Genomic DNA, 18,702 nt, shown 5'->3' with positions numbered 1-18,702 from the left:
GTTGCTTAACAATGAGTATCGTTGTTTAACAAGGAGTAGCGTTGTTTAACAATGAGATGCGTTGCTTGAGAATGAGAAGCGTTGCTTAACAATGAGTAGCATTTCTTGAGAATGAGTAGCGTTTCTTGAGAATGAGTTGCGTTGCTTGAGAATGAGTAGCGTTGTTTGACAATGAGTAGCGTTGCTTGAGAATGAGTAGCGTTGCTTGACTATGAGTAGCGTTGCTTAACAATGAGTAGCGTTGCTTGACAATGAGTAGCGTTGCTTGTCAATGAGTAGCGTTGCTTGACTATAAGTAGCGTTGCTTTACAATGAGTAGCGTTGCTTGACAAAGAGTAGCGTTGCTTGACAATGAGTAGCGTCGCTTGACTATGAGTAGCATTGCTTGAATATGAGTAGCGTTGCTTGACAATGAATAGCGTTGCTTGACAATGAGTAGCGTTGCTTGACTATGAGTAGCGTTGCTTGAATATGAGTAGCGTTGCTTTACAATGAGTAGCGTTGCTTGGCAATGAGTAGCGTTGCTTGACAATGAGTAGCGTTGCTTGACTATGAGTAGCGTTGCTTTACAATGAGAAGCGTTGCTTGACAATGAGTAGCGTTGCTTGACAATGAGTAGCGTTGCTTGACTATGAGTAGCGTTGCTTGAATATGAGTAGCGTTGCTTGACAATGAGTAGCGTTGCTTGACAATGAGTAGCGTTGCTTGACTATGAGTAACGTTGATTGAATATGAATAGCGTTGCTTTACAATGAGTAGCTTTGCTTGATTATGAGTAGCGTTGCTTGACAATGAGTAGCGTTCCTTGACTATGAGTAGCGTTGCTTGAATATGAGTAGCGTTTCCTGACAATGAGTAGCGTTGCTTGACAATGAGTAGCTTTGGTTGAAAATGAGTTGCGTTGCATGACAATGTGTAGCGTTGCTTGAAAATGAGTAGCGTTGCTTGACTATGAGTAGCGTTGCTTGACTATGAGTGGCATTGCTTTAGAATGAGTAGCGTTGCTTGAGAATGAGTAACGTTGCTTAACAATGACCAGCTTTGTTTACTAATGAGTAGCGTTGCTTGAGAATGAAAAGCGTTGCTTGAGAATGAGTTGCGTTTCTTGAGAATTATTACAGTTGCTTGAGAATGAGTAGCGATGCTTGACAATGAGTAGCGTTGCTTGAGAATGAGAAGCGTTGCTTGAGAATGAGAAGGGTTGCTTGAGAATGAGTAGCGTTGCTTGAGAATGAGTAGCGTTTCTTGAGAATTAGTAGCGTTGCTTGAAAATGAGTAGCGATGCTTGACAATGAGTAGCTTTGCTTGAGAATGAGAAGCGTTGCTTGAGAATGAGTAGCGTTGCTTGAGAATGAGTTGCGTTACTTGAGAATGAGTAGCGTTGCTTGAGATTGAGTAGCGTTGCTTGAGAATGAGTAGCGTTGCTTGATAATGAGTAGCGTTGATTGAGAATGAGTTGCGTTACTTGAGAATGAGTAGCGTTGCTTGAGATTGAGTAGCGTTGCTTGAGAATGAGTAGCGATGCTTGAGAATGAGTAGCGTTGCTTGAGAATGAGTAGCGTTTCTTGAGAATTAGTAGCGTTGCTTGACAATGAGTAGCGTTGCTTGACAATGAGTAGCGTTGCTTTACAATGAGTAGCGTTGCTTGACAATGAGTAGCGTTGCTTGACAATAAGTAGCGTCGCTTGACTATGAGTAGCGTTGCTTGAATATGAGTAGCGTTGCTTGACAATGAATAGCGTTGCTTGACAATGAGTAGCGTTGCTTGACTATGAGTAGCGTTGCTTGAATATGAGTAGCGTTGCTTTACAATGAGTAGCGTTGCTTGACAATGAGTAGCGTTGCTTGACAATGAGTAGCGTTGCTTGACTATGAGTAGCGTTGCTTTACAATGAGAAGCGTTGCTTGACAATGAGTAGCGTTGCTTGACAATGAGTAGCGTTGCTTGAATATGAGTAGCGTTGCTTGACAATGAATAGCGTTGCTTGACAATGAGTAGCGTTGCTTGACTATGAGTAGCGTTGCTTGAATATGAGTAGCGTTGCTTTACAATGAGTAGCGTGGCTTGGCAATGAGTAGCGTTGCTTGACAATGAGTAGCGTTGCTTGACTATGAGTAGCGTTGCTTTACAATGAGAAGCGTTGCTTGACAATGAGTAGCGTTGCTTGACAATGAGTAGCGTTGCTTGACTATGAGTAGCGTTGCTTGAATATGAGTAGCGTTGCTTGACAATGAGTAGCGTTGCTTGACAATGAGTAGCGTTGCTTGACTATGAGTAACGTTGATTGAATATGAATAGCGTTGCTTTACAATGAGTAGCTTTGCTTGATTATGAGTAGCGTTGCTTGACAATGAGTAGCGTTCCTTGACTATGAGTAGCGTTGCTTGAATATGAGTAGCGTTTCCTGACAATGAGTAGCGTTGCTTGACAATGAGTAGCTTTGGTTGAAAATGAGTTGCGTTGCATGACAATGTGTAGCGTTGCTTGAAAATGAGTAGCGTTGCTTGACTATGAGTAGCGTTGCTTGACTATGAGTGGCATTGCTTTAGAATGAGTAGCGTTGCTTGAGAATGAGTAACGTTGCTTAACAATGACCAGCTTTGTTTACTAATGAGTAGCGTTGCTTGAGAATGAAAAGCGTTGCTTGAGAATGAGTTGCGTTTCTTGAGAATTATTACAGTTGCTTGAGAATGAGTAGCGATGCTTGACAATGAGTAGCGTTGCTTGAGAATGAGAAGCGTTGCTTGAGAATGAGAAGGGTTGCTTGAGAATGAGTAGCGTTGCTTGAGAATGAGTAGCGTTTCTTGAGAATTAGTAGCGTTGCTTGAAAATGAGTAGCGATGCTTGACAATGAGTAGCTTTGCTTGAGAATGAGAAGCGTTGCTTGAGAATGAGTAGCGTTGCTTGAGAATGAGTTGCGTTACTTGAGAATGAGTAGCGTTGCTTGAGATTGAGTAGCGTTGCTTGAGAATGAGTAGCGTTGCTTGATAATGAGTAGCGTTGATTGAGAATGAGTTGCGTTACTTGAGAATGAGTAGCGTTGCTTGAGATTGAGTAGCGTTGCTTGAGAATGAGTAGCGATGCTTGAGAATGAGTAGCGTTGCTTGAGAATGAGTAGCGTTTCTTGAGAATTAGTAGCGTTGCTTGACAATGAGTAGCGTTGCTTGACAATGAGTAGCGTTGCTTTACAATGAGTAGCGTTGCTTGACAATGAGTAGCGTTGCTTGACAATAAGTAGCGTCGCTTGACTATGAGTAGCGTTGCTTGAATATGAGTAGCGTTGCTTGACAATGAATAGCGTTGCTTGACAATGAGTAGCGTTGCTTGACTATGAGTAGCGTTGCTTGAATATGAGTAGCGTTGCTTTACAATGAGTAGCGTTGCTTGACAATGAGTAGCGTTGCTTGACAATGAGTAGCGTTGCTTGACTATGAGTAGCGTTGCTTTACAATGAGAAGCGTTGCTTGACAATGAGTAGCGTTGCTTGACAATGAGTAGCGTTGCTTGAATATGAGTAGCGTTGCTTGACAATGAATAGCGTTGCTTGACAATGAGTAGCGTTGCTTGACTATGAGTAGCGTTGCTTGAATATGAGTAGCGTTGCTTTACAATGAGTAGCGTGGCTTGGCAATGAGTAGCGTTGCTTGACAATGAGTAGCGTTGCTTGACTATGAGTAGCGTTGCTTTACAATGAGAAGCGTTGCTTGACAATGAGTAGCGTTGCTTGACAATGAGTAGCGTTGCTTGACTATGAGTAGCGTTGCTTGAATATGAGTAGCGTTGCTTGACAATGAGTAGCGTTGCTTGACAATGAGTAGCGTTGCTTGACTATGAGTAACGTTGATTGAATATGAATAGCGTTGCTTTACAATGAGTAGCTTTGCTTGATTATGAGTAGCGTTGCTTGACAATGAGTAGCGTTCCTTGACTATGAGTAGCGTTGCTTGAATATGAGTAGCGTTTCCTGACAATGAGTAGCGTTGCTTGACAATGAGTAGCTTTGGTTGAAAATGAGTTGCGTTGCATGACAATGTGTAGCGTTGCTTGAAAATGAGTAGCGTTGCTTGACTATGAGTAGCGTTGCTTGACTATGAGTGGCATTGCTTTAGAATGAGTAGCGTTGCTTGAGAATGAGTAACGTTGCTTAACAATGACCAGCTTTGTTTACTAATGAGTAGCGTTGCTTGAGAATGAAAAGCGTTGCTTGAGAATGAGTTGCGTTTCTTGAGAATTATTACAGTTGCTTGAGAATGAGTAGCGATGCTTGACAATGAGTAGCGTTGCTTGAGAATGAGAAGCGTTGCTTGAGAATGAGAAGGGTTGCTTGAGAATGAGTAGCGTTGCTTGAGAATGAGTAGCGTTTCTTGAGAATTAGTAGCGTTGCTTGAAAATGAGTAGCGATGCTTGACAATGAGTAGCTTTGCTTGAGAATGAGAAGCGTTGCTTGAGAATGAGTAGCGTTGCTTGAGAATGAGTAGCGTTACTTGAGAATGAGTAGCGATGCTTGAGAATGAGTAGCGTTGCTTGACAATGAGTAGCGTTGCTTGAGAATGAGTAGCGTTGCTTGAGAATGAATAGCGTTTCTTGAGAATTAGTAGCGTTGCTTGAGAATGAGTAGTGTTGCTTAACAATGAGTAGCATTGCTTGAGAATCAGTAGCGTTTCATGAGAATGAGTACCGTTGCTTAAGAATGAGTAGCGTTGTTTGACAATGAGTAGCGTTGCTTGAGAATGAGTAACGTTGCCTAAGAATAAGAAGCGTTGCTTGAGAATGAGTAGCGTTCCTTGATAATGAGTAGCGTTGCTTGAGAAAGCGTAGAGTTGCTTGAGAATGAGTAGCATTGCTTGAGAATGAGTAGCGATGCTTGAGAATGAGTAGCGTTGCTTGACAATGAGTAGCGTTGCTTGATAATGAGTAGCGTTGATTGAGAATGAGTTGCGTTACTTGAGAATGAGTAGCGTTGCTTGAGATTGAGTAGCGTTGCTTGAGAATGAGTAGCGATGCTTGAGAATGAGTAGCGTTGCTTGAGAATGAGTAGCGTTTCTTGAGAATTAGTAGCGTTGCTTGACAATGAGTAGCGTTGCTTGACAATGAGTAGCGTTGCTTTACAATGAGTAGCGTTGCTTGACAATGAGTAGCGTTGCTTGACAATAAGTAGCGTCGCTTGACTATGAGTAGCGTTGCTTGAATATGAGTAGCGTTGCTTGACAATGAATAGCGTTGCTTGACAATGAGTAGCGTTGCTTGACTATGAGTAGCGTTGCTTGAATATGAGTAGCGTTGCTTTACAATGAGTAGCGTTGCTTGACAATGAGTAGCGTTGCTTGACAATGAGTAGCGTTGCTTGACTATGAGTAGCGTTGCTTTACAATGAGAAGCGTTGCTTGACAATGAGTAGCGTTGCTTGACAATGAGTAGCGTTGCTTGACTATGAGTAGCGTTGCTTGAATATGAGTAGCGTTGCTTGACAATGAGTAGCGTTGCTTGACAATGAGTAGCGTTGCTTGAGAATGAGTAGCGATGCTTGAGAATGAGTAGCGTTGCTTGAGAATGAGTAGCTTTTCTTGAGAATTAGTAGCGTTGCTTGAGAATGAGTAGCGATGCTTGACAATGAGTAGCGTTGCTTGAAAATGAGATGCGTTGCTTGAGAATGAGTAGCGTTGCTTGAGAATGAGTAGCGTTGCTTGAGAATAAGTAGCGATGCTTGAGGATGAGTAGCGTTGCTTGACAATGAGTAGCGTTGCTTGAGAATGAGTAGCGTTGCTTGAGAATGAGTTGCGTTACCTGGGAATGAGTAGCGATGCTTGACAATGAGTAGCGTTGCTTGAGAATGAGTAGCGTTGCTAGACAATGAGTAGCGTTGCTTGAGAATGAGTAGCGTTGCTTGAGAATGAGTTGCGTTACCTTAGAATGAGTCGCGATGCTTGACAATGAGTAGCGTTGCTTGAGAATGAGTAGCGTTGCTTGACAATGAGTACCGTTACTTGAGAATGAGTAGCGTTGCTTGAGAATGAGTAGCGTTGCTTAACAATGAGTATCGTTGCTTAGCAAAGAGTAGCGTTGCCTAACAATGAGTAGCGTTGCTTTAGAATGAGTAGCGTTTCTTGAGAATGAGTAGCGTTGCTTGAGAATGAGGAGTTTTGCTTGAGAAGGCGTAGCGTTGCTTGAGAATGAGTAGCGTTGCTTGAGAATGAGTAGAGTTGCTTGAGAATGAGTCGCGTTGCTTGAGAATGAGTAGCGTTTCTTGAGAATGAGTAGCGTTGCTTGAGAGTGAGTAGCGTTCCTTAACGATGAGCAGCGTTGCTTAACAATGAGTAGCGTTGCTTGAGGATGAGTAGCGTTGCTTAAGAATGAGTAGCGTTGCTTGAGAATGAGTAGCGTTTCTTGAGAATTAGTAGCGATGCTTGAGAATGAGTAAAGTTGCTTGAGATTGAGTAGCGTTGATTAACAATGAGTAGCATTGCTTGAGAATGAGTAGCGTTTCTTGAGAATGAGTACCGTTGCTTGAGAATGAGTAGCGTTGTTTGACAATGAGTAGCGTTGCTTGAGAATGAGTAGCGTTTCTTGAGAATGAGTACCGTTGCTTGAAAATGAGTACCGTTGCTTGAGAATGAGTAGCGTTGCTTGAGATTGAGTAGCGTTTCTTGAGAATTAGTAGCGATGCTTGAGAATGAGTAACGTTGCTTGAGAATGAGTAACGTTGCTTGACAATGAGTAACGTTGTTTGAGAATGAGTAGCGTTGTTATACAATGAATAACTTTGCTTGAGAATGAGTTGCGTTACTTGAGAATGAGTAGCGATGCTTGAGAATGAGTAGCGTTGCTTAACAATGAGTATCGTTGCTTAACAAAGAGTAGCGTTGCTTAGCAATGAGTAGCGTTGCTTGAAAATGAGAAGCGTTTCTTGAGAATGAGTAGCGTTGCTTAACAATGAGTAGTGTTGCATAACAATGAGTAGCATTGCTTGAGAATGAGTATCGTTTCATGAGAATGAGTATCGTTTCATGAGAATGAGTACCGTTGCTTGAGAATGAGTAGCGTTGCTTGAGAATGAGTAGCGATGCTTGAGAATGAGTAGCGTTGCTTGACAATGAGTAGCGTTGCTTGATAATGAGTAGCGTTGCTTGAGAATGAGTTGCGTTACTTGAGAATGAGTAGCGTTGCTTGAGAATGAGTAGCGTTGCTTGAGAATGAGTAGCGATGCTTGAGAATGAGTAGCGTTGCTTGAGAATGAGTAGCGTTTCTTGAGAATTAGTAGCGTTGCTTGACAATGAGTAGCGTTGCTTGACAATGAGTAGCGTTGCTTTACAATGAGTAGCGTTGCTTGACAATGAGTAGCGTTGCTTGACAATGAGTAGCGTCGCTTGACTATGAGTAGCGTTGCTTGAATATGAGTAGCGTTGCTTGACAATGAATAGCGTTGCTTGACAATGAGTAGCGTTGCTTGACTATGAATAGCATTGCTTGAATATGAGTAGCGTTGCTTTACAATGAGTAGCGTTGCTTGACAATGAGTAGCGTTGCTTGACAATGAGTAGCGTTGCTTGACTGTGAGTAGCGTTGCTTTACAATGAGAAGCGTTGCTTGACAATGAGTAGCGTTGCTTGACAATGAGTAGCGTTGCTTGACTATGAGTAGCGTTGCTTGAATATGAGTAGCGTTGCTTGACAATGAGTAGCGTTGCTTGACAATGAGTAGCGTTGCTTGAGAATGAGTAGCGATACTTGAGAATGAGTAGCGTTGCTTGAGAATGAGTAGCGTTTCTTGAGAATGAGTAGCGTTGCTTGAGAATGAGTAGCGATGCTTGAAAATGAGAAGCGATGCTTGAGAATGAGTAGCGTTGCTTGAGAATGAGTAGCGTTGCTTGAGAATGAGTAGCGATGCTTGAGAATGAGTAGCGTTGCTTGACAATGAGTAGCGTTACCTGAGAATGAGTAGCGATGCTTGACATTGAGTAGCGTTGCTTGAGAATGAGTAGCGTTGCTTGACAATGAGTAGCGTTGCTTGAGAATGAGTAGCGTTGCTTGAGAATGAGTAGCGATGCTTGAGAATGAGTAACGTTGCTTGACAATGAGTAGCGTTGCTTGAGAATGAGTAGCGTTGCTTGAGAATGAGTTGCGTTACCTGAGAATGAGTAGCGATGCTTGACAATCAGTAGCGTTGCTTGAGAATGAGTAGCGTTGCTTGACAATGAGTAGCGTTGCTTGAGAATGAGTAGCGTTGCTTGAGAATGAGTTGCGTTACCTTAGAGTGAGTCGCGATGCTTGACAATGAGTAGCGTTGCTTGAGAATGAGTAGCGTTGCTTCACAATGAGTACCGTTACTTGAGAATGAGTAGCGTTGCTTGAGAATGAGTAGCGTTGCTTAACAATGAGTATCGTTGCTTAGCAAAGAGTAGCGTTGCTTAACAATGAGTAGCGTTGCTTTAGAATGAGTAGCGTTTCTTGAGAATTAGTAGCGTTGCTTGAGAGTGAGTAGCGTTGCTTGAGAATGAGTAGAGTTGCTTGAGAATGAGTCGCGTTGATTGAGAATGAGTAGCGTTGCTTGAGAATGAGTAGCGTTGCTTGAGAATGAGTAGAGTTGCTTGAGAATGAGTCGCGTTGCTTGAGAATGAGTAGCGTTTCTTGAGAATGAGTAGCGTTGCTTGAGAGTGAGTAGCGTTCCTTAACGATGAGCAGCGTTGCTTAACAATGAGTAGCGTTGCTTGAGGATGAGTAGCGTTGCTTAAGAATGAGTAGCGTTGCTTGAGAATGAGTAGCGTTTCTTGAGAATTAGTAGCGATGCTTGAGAATGAGTAAAGTTGCTTGAGATTGAGTAGCGTTGATTAACAATGAGTAGCATTGCTTGAGAATGAGTAGCGTTTCTTGAGAATGAGTACCGTTGCTTGAGAATGAGTAGCGTTGTTTGACAATGAGTAGCGTTGCTTGAGAATGACTAGCGTTTCTTGAGAATGAGTACCGTTGCTTGAAAATGAGTAGCGTTGCTTGAGAATGAGTAGCTTTGCTTGAGAATGAGTAGCGTTTCTTGAGAATTAGTAGCGATGCTTGAGAATGAGTAACGTTGCTTGAGAATGAGTAACGTTGCTTGACAATGAGTAACGTTGTTTGAGAATGAGTAGCGTTGTTATACAATGAATAACTTTGCTTGAGAATGAGTTGCGTTACTTGAGAATGAGTAGCGATGCTTGAGAATGAGTAGCTTTGCTTAACAATGAGTATCGTTGCTTAACAAAGAGTAGCGTTGCTTAGCAATGAGTAGCGTTGCTTGAAAATGAGTAGCGTTTCTTGAGAATGAGTAGCGTTGCTTAACAATGAGTAGCGTTGCTTAACAATGAGTAGCATTGCTTGAGAATGAGTATCGTTTCATGAGAATGAGTACCGTTGCTTGAGAATGAGAAGCGTTGTTTGACAATGAGTAGCGTTGCTTGAGAATGAGTACCGTTGGTTGAGAAAGAGTAGCATTGTTTGAGAATGAGTAGCGTTGCTTGAGAATAAGTAGCGATGCTTGACAATGAATAGCGTTGCTTGACAATGAGTAGCGTTGCTTGAGAACGAGTAGCGTTGCTTGACTATGAGTAGCGTTTCTTGACTATGAGTGGCATTGCTTGAGAATGAGTAACGTTGCTTGAGAATGAGTAACGTTCCTTGACAATGAGTAACGTTGTTTGAGAATGAGTAGCGTTGTTATACAATGAATAACTTTGCTTGAGAATGAGTTGCGTTACTTGAGAAAGAGTAGCGTTGCTTGAGAATGAGTAGCGTTTCTTGAGAATTAGTAGCGTTGCTTGACAATGAGTAGCGTTGCTTGACAATGAGTAGCGTTGCTTTACAATGAGTAGCGTTGCTTGACAATGAGTAGCGTTGCTTGACAATGAGTAGCGTCGCTTGACTATGAGTAGCGTTGCTTGAATATGAGTAGCGTTGCTTGACAATGAATAGCGTTGCTTGACAATGAGTAGCGTTGCTTGACTATGAATAGCATTGCTTGAATATGAGTAGCGTTGCTTTACAATGAGTAGCGTTGCTTGACAATGAGTAGCGTTGCTTGACAATGAGTAGCGTTGCTTGACTGTGAGTAGCGTTGCTTTACAATGAGAAGCGTTGCTTGACAATGAGTAGCGTTGCTTGACAATGAGTAGCGTTGCTTGACTATGAGTAGCGTTGCTTGAATATGAGTAGCGTTGCTTGACAATGAGTAGCGTTGCTTGACAATGAGTAGCGTTGCTTGAGAATGAGTAGCGATACTTGAGAATGAGTAGCGTTGCTTGAGAATGAGTAGCGTTTCTTGAGAATTAGTAGCGTTGCTTGAGAATGAGTAGCGATGCTTGAAAATGAGAAGCGATGCTTGAGAATGAGTAGCGTTGCTTGAGAATGAGTAGCGTTGCTTGAGAATGAGTAGCGATGCTTGAGAATGAGTAGCGTTGCTTGACAATGAGTAGCGTTACCTGAGAATGAGTAGCGATGCTTGACATTGAGTAGCGTTGCTTGAGAATGAGTAGCGTTGCATGACAATGAGTAGCGTTGCTTGAGAATGAGTAGCGTTGCTTGAGAATGAGTAGCGATGCTTGAGAATGAGTAGCGTTGCTTGACAATGAGTAGCGTTGCTTGAGAATGAGTAGCGTTGCTTGAGAATGAGTTGCGTTACCTGAGAATGAGTAGCGATGCTTGACAATCAGTAGCGTTGCTTGAGAATGAGTAGCGTTGCTTGACAATGAGTAGCGTTGCTTGAGAATGAGTAGCGTTGCTTGAGAATGAGTTGCGTTACCTTAGAGTGAGTCGCGATGCTTGACAATGAGTAGCGTTGCTTGAGAATGAGTAGCGTTGCTTGACAATGAGTACCGTTACTTGAGAATGAGTAGCGTTGCTTGAGAATGAGTAGCGTTGCTTAACAATGAGTATCGTTGCTTAGCAAAGAGTAGCGTTGCTTAACAATGAGTAGCGTTGCTTTAGAATGAGTAGCGTTTCTTGAGAATTAGTAGCGTTGCTTGAGAGTGAGTAGCGTTGCTTGAGAATGAGTAGAGTTGCTTGAGAATGAGTCGCGTTGATTGAGAATGAGTAGCGTTGCTTGAGAATGAGTAGCGTTGCTTGAGAATGAGTAGAGTTGCTTGAGAATGAGTCGCGTTGCTTGAGAATGAGTAGCGTTTCTTGAGAATGAGTAGCGTTGCTTGAGAGTGAGTAGCGTTCCTTAACGATGAGCAGCGTTGCTTAACAATGAGTAGCGTTGCTTGAGGATGAGTAGCGTTGCTTAAGAATGAGTAGCGTTGCTTGAGAATGAGTAGCGTTTCTTGAGAATTAGTAGCGATGCTTGAGAATGAGTAAAGTTGCTTGAGATTGAGTAGCGTTGATTAACAATGAGTAGCATTGCTTGAGAATGAGTAGCGTTTCTTGAGAATGAGTACCGTTGCTTGAGAATGAGTAGCGTTGTTTGACAATGAGTAGCGTTGCTTGAGAATGACTAGCGTTTCTTGAGAATGAGTACCGTTGCTTGAAAATGAGTAGCGTTGCTTGAGAATGAGTAGCTTTGCTTGAGAATGAGTAGCGTTTCTTGAGAATTAGTAGCGATGCTTGAGAATGAGTAACGTTGCTTGAGAATGAGTAACGTTGCTTGACAATGAGTAACGTTGTTTGAGAATGAGTAGCGTTGTTATACAATGAATAACTTTGCTTGAGAATGAGTTGCGTTACTTGAGAATGAGTAGCGATGCTTGAGAATGAGTAGCTTTGCTTAACAATGAGTATCGTTGCTTAACAAAGAGTAGCGTTGCTTAGCAATGAGTAGCGTTGCTTGAAAATGAGTAGCGTTTCTTGAGAATGAGTAGCGTTGCTTAACAATGAGTAGCGTTGCTTAACAATGAGTAGCATTGCTTGAGAATGAGTATCGTTTCATGAGAATGAGTACCGTTGCTTGAGAATGAGAAGCGTTGTTTGACAATGAGTAGCGTTGCTTGAGAATGAGTACCGTTGGTTGAGAAAGAGTAGCATTGTTTGAGAATGAGTAGCGTTGCTTGAGAATAAGTAGCGATGCTTGACAATGAATAGCGTTGCTTGACAATGAGTAGCGTTGCTTGAGAACGAGTAGCGTTGCTTGACTATGAGTAGCGTTTCTTGACTATGAGTGGCATTGCTTGAGAATGAGTAACGTTGCTTGAGAATGAGTAACGTTCCTTGACAATGAGTAACGTTGTTTGAGAATGAGTAGCGTTGTTATACAATGAATAACTTTGCTTGAGAATGAGTTGCGTTACTTGAGAAAGAGTAGCGTTGCTTGAGAATGAGTAGCGTTGCTTAACAATGAGTATCGTTGCTTAACAAAGAGTAGCGTTGCTTAGCAATGAGTAGCGTTGCTTGAAAATGAGTAGCGTTTCTTGAGAATGAGTAGCGTTCCTTAACAATGAGTAGCGTTGCTTAACAATGAGTAGCATTACTTGAGAATGTGTAGCGTTGCTTGAGAATGAGTAGCGTTGCTTGAGAATGAGTAGCGTTGCTTGAGAATGAGTAGCGTTGCTTGAGAATGAGTAGCGATGCATGACAATGAATAGCGTTTCTTGACAATGAGTAGCGTTGCTTGACTATGAGTAGCGTTGCTTTACTATGAGTAGCGTTGCTTGACTATGAGTAGCGTTTCGAGACTATGAGTGGCATTGCTTGAGAATGAGTAACGTTGCTTGAGAATGAGTAACGTTGCTTGACAATGAGTAATGTTGTTTGAGAATGAGTAGCGTTGTTATACAATGAATAGCTTTGCTTGAGAATGAGTTGCGTTACTTGAGAATGAGTAGCGTTGCTTGAGAATGAGTAGCGTTGCTTAACAATGAGTATCGTTGCTTAACAAAGAGTAGCGTTGCCTAACAATGAGTAGCGTTGCTTGAGAATGAGTAGGGTTGCTTGAGAATGAGTAGAGTTGCTTGACAATGAGTAACGTTGTTTAAGAATGAGTAGCGTTGTTATACAATGAATAGCGTTGCTTGACAATGAGTAGCGTTGCTTGAAAATGAGTAGCGTTTCTTGAGAATGAGTAGCGTTGCTTATCAATGAGTATCGTTTCTTAACAATGAGTAGCATTGCTTGAGAATGAGTAGCGTTTCCTGAGAATGAGTAGCGTCGCTTGAGAATGACAAGTGTTGCTTGACAATGAATAGTGTTGCTTGAGAATGAATAGCGTTGCTTCACAATGAGTAGCGTTACTTGAGAATGAATAAATTTGCTTGAGAATGAGTAGCGTTGCTCAACAATGAGTAGCGTTGCTTAACAATGAGTAGCATTGCTTGAAAATGAGTAGCGTTGCTTGAGAATGAGTAGCGTTGCTTAACAATGAGCAGCGTTGCTTAACAATGAGTAGCGTTGCTTGAGAATGAGTAGCGTTGCTTGAGAATGAGTTGCGTTACCTGAGAATGAGTAGCGATGCTTGACAATGAGTAGCGTTGCTTGAGAATGAGTAGCGTTGCTTGACAATGAGTAGCGTTGCTTGAGAATGAGTAGCGTTGCTTGAGAATGAGTTGCGTTACCTTAGAATGAGTCGCGATGCTTGACAATGAGTAGCGTTGCTTGAGAATGAGTAGCGTTGCTTGACAATGAGTACCGTTACTTGAGAATGAGTAGCGTTGCTTGAGAATGAGTAGCGTTGCTTAACAATGAGTATCGTTGCTTAGCAAAGAGTAGCGTTGCTTAACAATGAGTAGCGTTGCTTTAGAATGAGTAGCGTTTCTTGAGAATGAGTAGCGTTGCTTGAGAATGAGGAGAGTTGCTTGAGAAGGAGTAGCGTTGCTTGAGAATGAGTAGCGTTGCTTGAGAATGAGTAGAGTTGCTTGAGAATGAGTCGCGTTGCTTGAGAATGAGTAGCGTTTCTTGAGAATGAATAGCGTTGCTTGAGAGTGAGTAGCGTTCCTTAACGATGAGCAGCGTTGCTTAACAATGAGTAGCGTTGCTTGAGGATGAGTAGCGTTGCTTAAGAATGATTAGCGTTGCTTGAGAATGAGTAGCGTTTCTTGAGAATTAGTAGCGATGCTTGAGAATGAGTAAAGTTGCTTGAGATTGAGTAGCGTTGATTAACAATGAGTAGCATTGCTTGAGAATGAGTAGCGTTTCTCTAGAATGAGTACCGTTGCTTGAGAATGAGTAGCGTTGTTTGACAATGAGTAGCGTTGCTTGAGAATGAGTAGCGTTTCTTGAGAATGAGTACCGTTGCTTGAAAATGAGGAGCGTTGCTTGAGAATGAGTAGCGTTGCTTGAGAATGAGTAGCGTTTCTTGAGAATTAGTAGCGATGCTTGAGAATGAGTAGCGTTGCTTAACAATGAGTATCGTTGCTTAACAAAGAGTAGCGTTGCTTGAGAATGAGTAGCGTTGCTTGAGAATGAGTTGCGTTACCTGAGAATGAGTAGCGATGCTTGACAATGAGTAGCGCTGCATGAGAATGAGTAGCGTTGCTTGACAATGAGTAGCGTTGCTTGAGAATGAGTAGCATTGCTTGAGAATGAGTTGCGTTACCTTAGAATGAGTCGCGATGCTTGACAATGAGTAGCGTTTCTTGAGAATGAGTAACGTTGCCTGACAATGAGTAACGTTGTTTGAGAATGAGTAGCGTTGTTATACAATGAATAACTTTGCTTGAGAATGAGTTGCGTTACTTGAGAAAGAGTAGCGTTGCTTGAGAATGAGTAGCGTTGCTTAACAATGAGTATCGTTGCTTAACAAAGAGTAGCGTTGCTTAGCAATGAGTAGCGTTGCTTGAAAATGAGTAGCGTTTCTTGAGAATGAGTAGCGTTGCTTAACAATGAGCAGCGTTGCTTAACAATGAGTAGCATTACTTGAGAATGTGTAGCGTTGCTTGAGAATGAGTAGCGTTGCTTGAGAATGAGTAGCGTTGCTTGAGAATGAGTAGCGTTGCTTGAGAATGAGTAGCGATGCTTGACAATGAATAGCGTTTCATGACAATGAGTAGCGTTGCTTGACTATGAGTAGCGTTGCTTTACTATGAGTAGCGTTGCTTGAGTATGAGTAGCGTTTCGTGACTATGAGTGGCATTGCTTGAGAATGAGTAACGTTGCTTGAGAATGAGTAACGTTGCTTGACAATGAGTAATGTTGTTTGAGAATGAGTAGCGTTGTTATACAATGAATAGCTTTGCTTGAGAATGAGTTGCGTTACTTGAGAATGAGTAGCGTTGCTTGAGAATGAGTAGCGTTGCTTAACAATGAGTATCGTTGCTTAACAAAGAGTAGCGTTGCCTAACAATGAGTAGCGTTGCTTGAGAATGAGTAGGGTTGCTTGAGAATGAGTAGAGTTGCTTGACAATGAGTAACGTTGTTTAAGAATGAGTAGCGTTGTTATACAATGAATAGCGTTGCTTGACAATGAGTAGCGTTGCTTGAAAATGAGTAGCGTTTCTTGAGAATGAGTAGCGTTGCTTATCAATGAGTATCGTTTCTTAACAATGAGTAGCATTGCTTGAGAATGAGTAGCGTTTCATGAGAATGAATAGCGTTGCTTGAGAATGAGTAGCGTTGCTTAACAATGAGTATCGTTGCTTAACAAAGAGTAGCGTTGCCTAACAATGAGTAGCGTTGCTTGAGAATGAGTAGGGTTGCTTGAGAATGAGTAGAGTTGCTTGACAATGAGTAACGTTGTTTAAGAATGAGTAGCGTTGTTATACAATGAATAGCGTTGCTTGACAATGAGTAGCGTTGCTTGAAAATGAGTAGCGTTTCTTGAGAATGAGTAGCGTTGCTTATCAATGAGTATCGTTTCTTAACAATGAGCAGCATTGCTTGAGAATGAGTAGCGTTTCATGAGAATGAGTAGCGTCGCTTGAGAATGACAAGTGTTGCTTGACAATGAATAGTGTTGCTTGAGAATGAATAGCGTTGCTTCACAATGAGTAGCGTTGCTTGAGAATGAGTAGCGTTCCTTGAGAATGAGTAGCGTTGCTTGAGAATGAGTAGCGTTACTTGAGAATGAATAAATTTGCTTGAGAATGAGTAGCGTTGCTCAACAATGAGTAGCGTTGCTTAACAATGAGTAGCATTGCTTGAAAATGAGTAGCGTTGCTTGAGAATGAGTAGCGTTGCTTAACAATGAGCAGCGTTGCTTAACAATGAGTAGCGTTGCTTGAGAATGAGTAGCGTTGCTTGAGAATGAGTTGCGTTACCTGAGAATGAGTAGCGATGCTTGACAATGAGTAGCGTTGCTTGAGAATGAGTAGCGTTGCTTGACAATGAGTAGCGTTGCTTGAGAATGAGTAGCATTGCTTGAGAATGAGTTGCGTTACCTTAGAATGAGTCGCGATGCTTGACAATGAGTAGCGTTGCTTGAGAATGAGTAGCGTTGCTTGACAATGAGTACCGTTACTTGAGAATGAGTAGCGTTGCTTGAGAATGAGTAGCGTTGCTTAACAATGAGTATCGTTGCTTAGCAAAGAGTAGCGTTGCTTAACAATGAGTAGCGTTGCTTTAGAATGAGTAGCGTTTCTTGAGAATGAGTCGCGTTGCTTGAGAATGAGGAGAGTTGCTTGAGAAGGAGTCGCGTTGCTTGAGAATGAGTAGCGTTGCTTGAGAATGAGTAGAGTTGCTTGAGAATGAGTCGCGTTGCTTGAGAATGAGTAGCGTTTCTTGAGAATGAGTAGCGTTGCTTGCGAGTGAGTAGCGTTCCTTAACGATGAGCAGCGTTGCTTAACAATGAGTAGCGTTGCTTGAGGATTAGTAGCGTTGCTTAAGAATGAGTAGCGTTGCTTGAGAATGAGTAGCGTTTCTTGAGAATTAGTAGCGATGCTTGAGAATGAGTAAAGTTGCTTGAGATTGAGTAGCGTTGATTAGCAATGAGTAGCATTGATTGAGAATGAGTAGCGTTTCTCTAGAATGAGTACCGTTGCTTGAGAATGAGTAGCGCTGTTTGACAATGAGTAGCGTTGCTTGAGAATGAGTAGCGTTTCTTGAGAATGAGTACCGTTGCTTGAAATGAGTAGCGTTGCTTGAGAATGAGTAGCGTTGCTTGAGAATGAGTAGCGTTTCTTGAGAATTAGTAGCGATGCTTGAGAATGAGTAACGTTGCTTGAGAATGAGTAACGTTGCTTGACAATGAGTAACGTTGTTTGAGAATGAGTAGCGTTGTTATACAATGAATAACTTTGCTTGAGAATGAGTTGCGTTACTTGAGAAAGAGTAGCGATGCTTGAGAATGAGTAGCGTTGCTTAACAATGAGTATCGTTGCTTAACAAAGAGTAGCGTTGCTTAGCAATGAGTAGCGTTGCTTGAAAATGAGTAGCGTTTCTTGAGAATGAGTAGCGTTGCTTAACAATGAGTAGCGTTGCTTAACAATGAGTAGCATTGCTTGAGAATGAGTATCGTTGCTTGAGAATGAGTAGCGTTGTTTGACAATGAGTAGCGTTGCTTGAGAATGAGTAGCGTTGCTTAACAATGAGTATCGTTGCTTAACAAAGAGTAGCGTTGCCTAACAATGAGTAACGTTGCTTGAGAATGAGTAGGGTTGCTTGAGAATGAGTAGAGTTGCTTGACAATGAGTAACGTTGTTTAAGATTGAGTAGCGTTGTTATACAATGAATAGCGTTGCTTGACAACGAGTAGCCTTGCTTGAAAATGAGTAGCGTTTCTTGAGAATGAGTAGCGTTGCTTAACAATGAGTATCGTTGCTTAACAATGAGTAGCATTGCTTGAGAATGAGTAGCGTTTCATGAGAATGAGTAGCGTCGCTTGAGAATGACAAGTGTTGCTTGACAATGAATAGTGTTGCTTGAGAATGAATAGCGTTGCTTCACAATGAGTAGCGTTCCTTGAGAATGAGTAGCGTTGCTTGAGAATGAATAGCGTTACTTGATAATGAATAAATTTGCTTGAGAATGAGTACCGTTGCTCAACAATGAGTAGCGTTGCTTAACAATGAGTAGCATTGCTTGAAAATGAGTAGCATTGCTTGAAAATGAGTAGCGTTGCTTGAGAATGAGTAGCGTTGCTTAACAATGAGCAGCGTTGCTTAACAATGAGTAGCGTTGCTTAACAATGAGTAGCGTTGCTTGAGAAAGAGTTGCGTTGCTTGAGAATGAGTAGCGTTTCTTGAGAATTAGTAGCGTTGCTTGAGAATGAGTAGCGTTGATTAACAATGAGAAGCATTGCTCGAGAATGAGTAGCGTTTCATGAAAATGAGTGCCGTTGCTTGAGAATGAGTAGCGTTGTTTGACAATGAGTAGCGTTGCTTGAGAATGAGTAGCGTTGCTTAAGAATAAGAAGCGTTGCTTGAGAATGAGTAGCGTTGCTTGAGAATAAGTAGCGTTGCTTGAGAATGAGTAGCGTTTCTTGAGAATTAGTAGCGATGCTTGAGAATGAGTAGCGTTGCTTGAGAATGAGTAGAGTTGCTTGAGAATGAGTAGCGTTGCTTGAGAATGAGTAGCGTTGCTTGAGAATGAGTAGCGATGCTTGACAATGAGTAGCGTTGCTTGACAATGAGTAGCGTTGCTTGAGAATGAGTAGCGTTGCTTGAGAATGAGTGTTGTTACTTGAGAATAAGTAGCGTTGCTTGAGAATGAGTAGCGTTGCTTAACAATGGGTATCGTTGCTTAACAAAGAGTAGCGTTGCCTAACAATGAGTAGCGTTGCTTGAGAATGAGTAGGGTTGCTTGAGAATGAGTAGAGTTGCTTGACAATGAGTAACGTTGTTTAAGAATGAGTAGCGTTGTTATACAATGAATAGCGTT

This window comes from Procambarus clarkii, chromosome 24 (assembly GCF_040958095.1).
Source record: "Procambarus clarkii isolate CNS0578487 chromosome 24, FALCON_Pclarkii_2.0, whole genome shotgun sequence".
NCBI lineage: Eukaryota > Metazoa > Arthropoda > Malacostraca > Decapoda > Cambaridae > Procambarus > Procambarus clarkii.
This window is presented reverse-complemented; position numbering follows the sequence as displayed.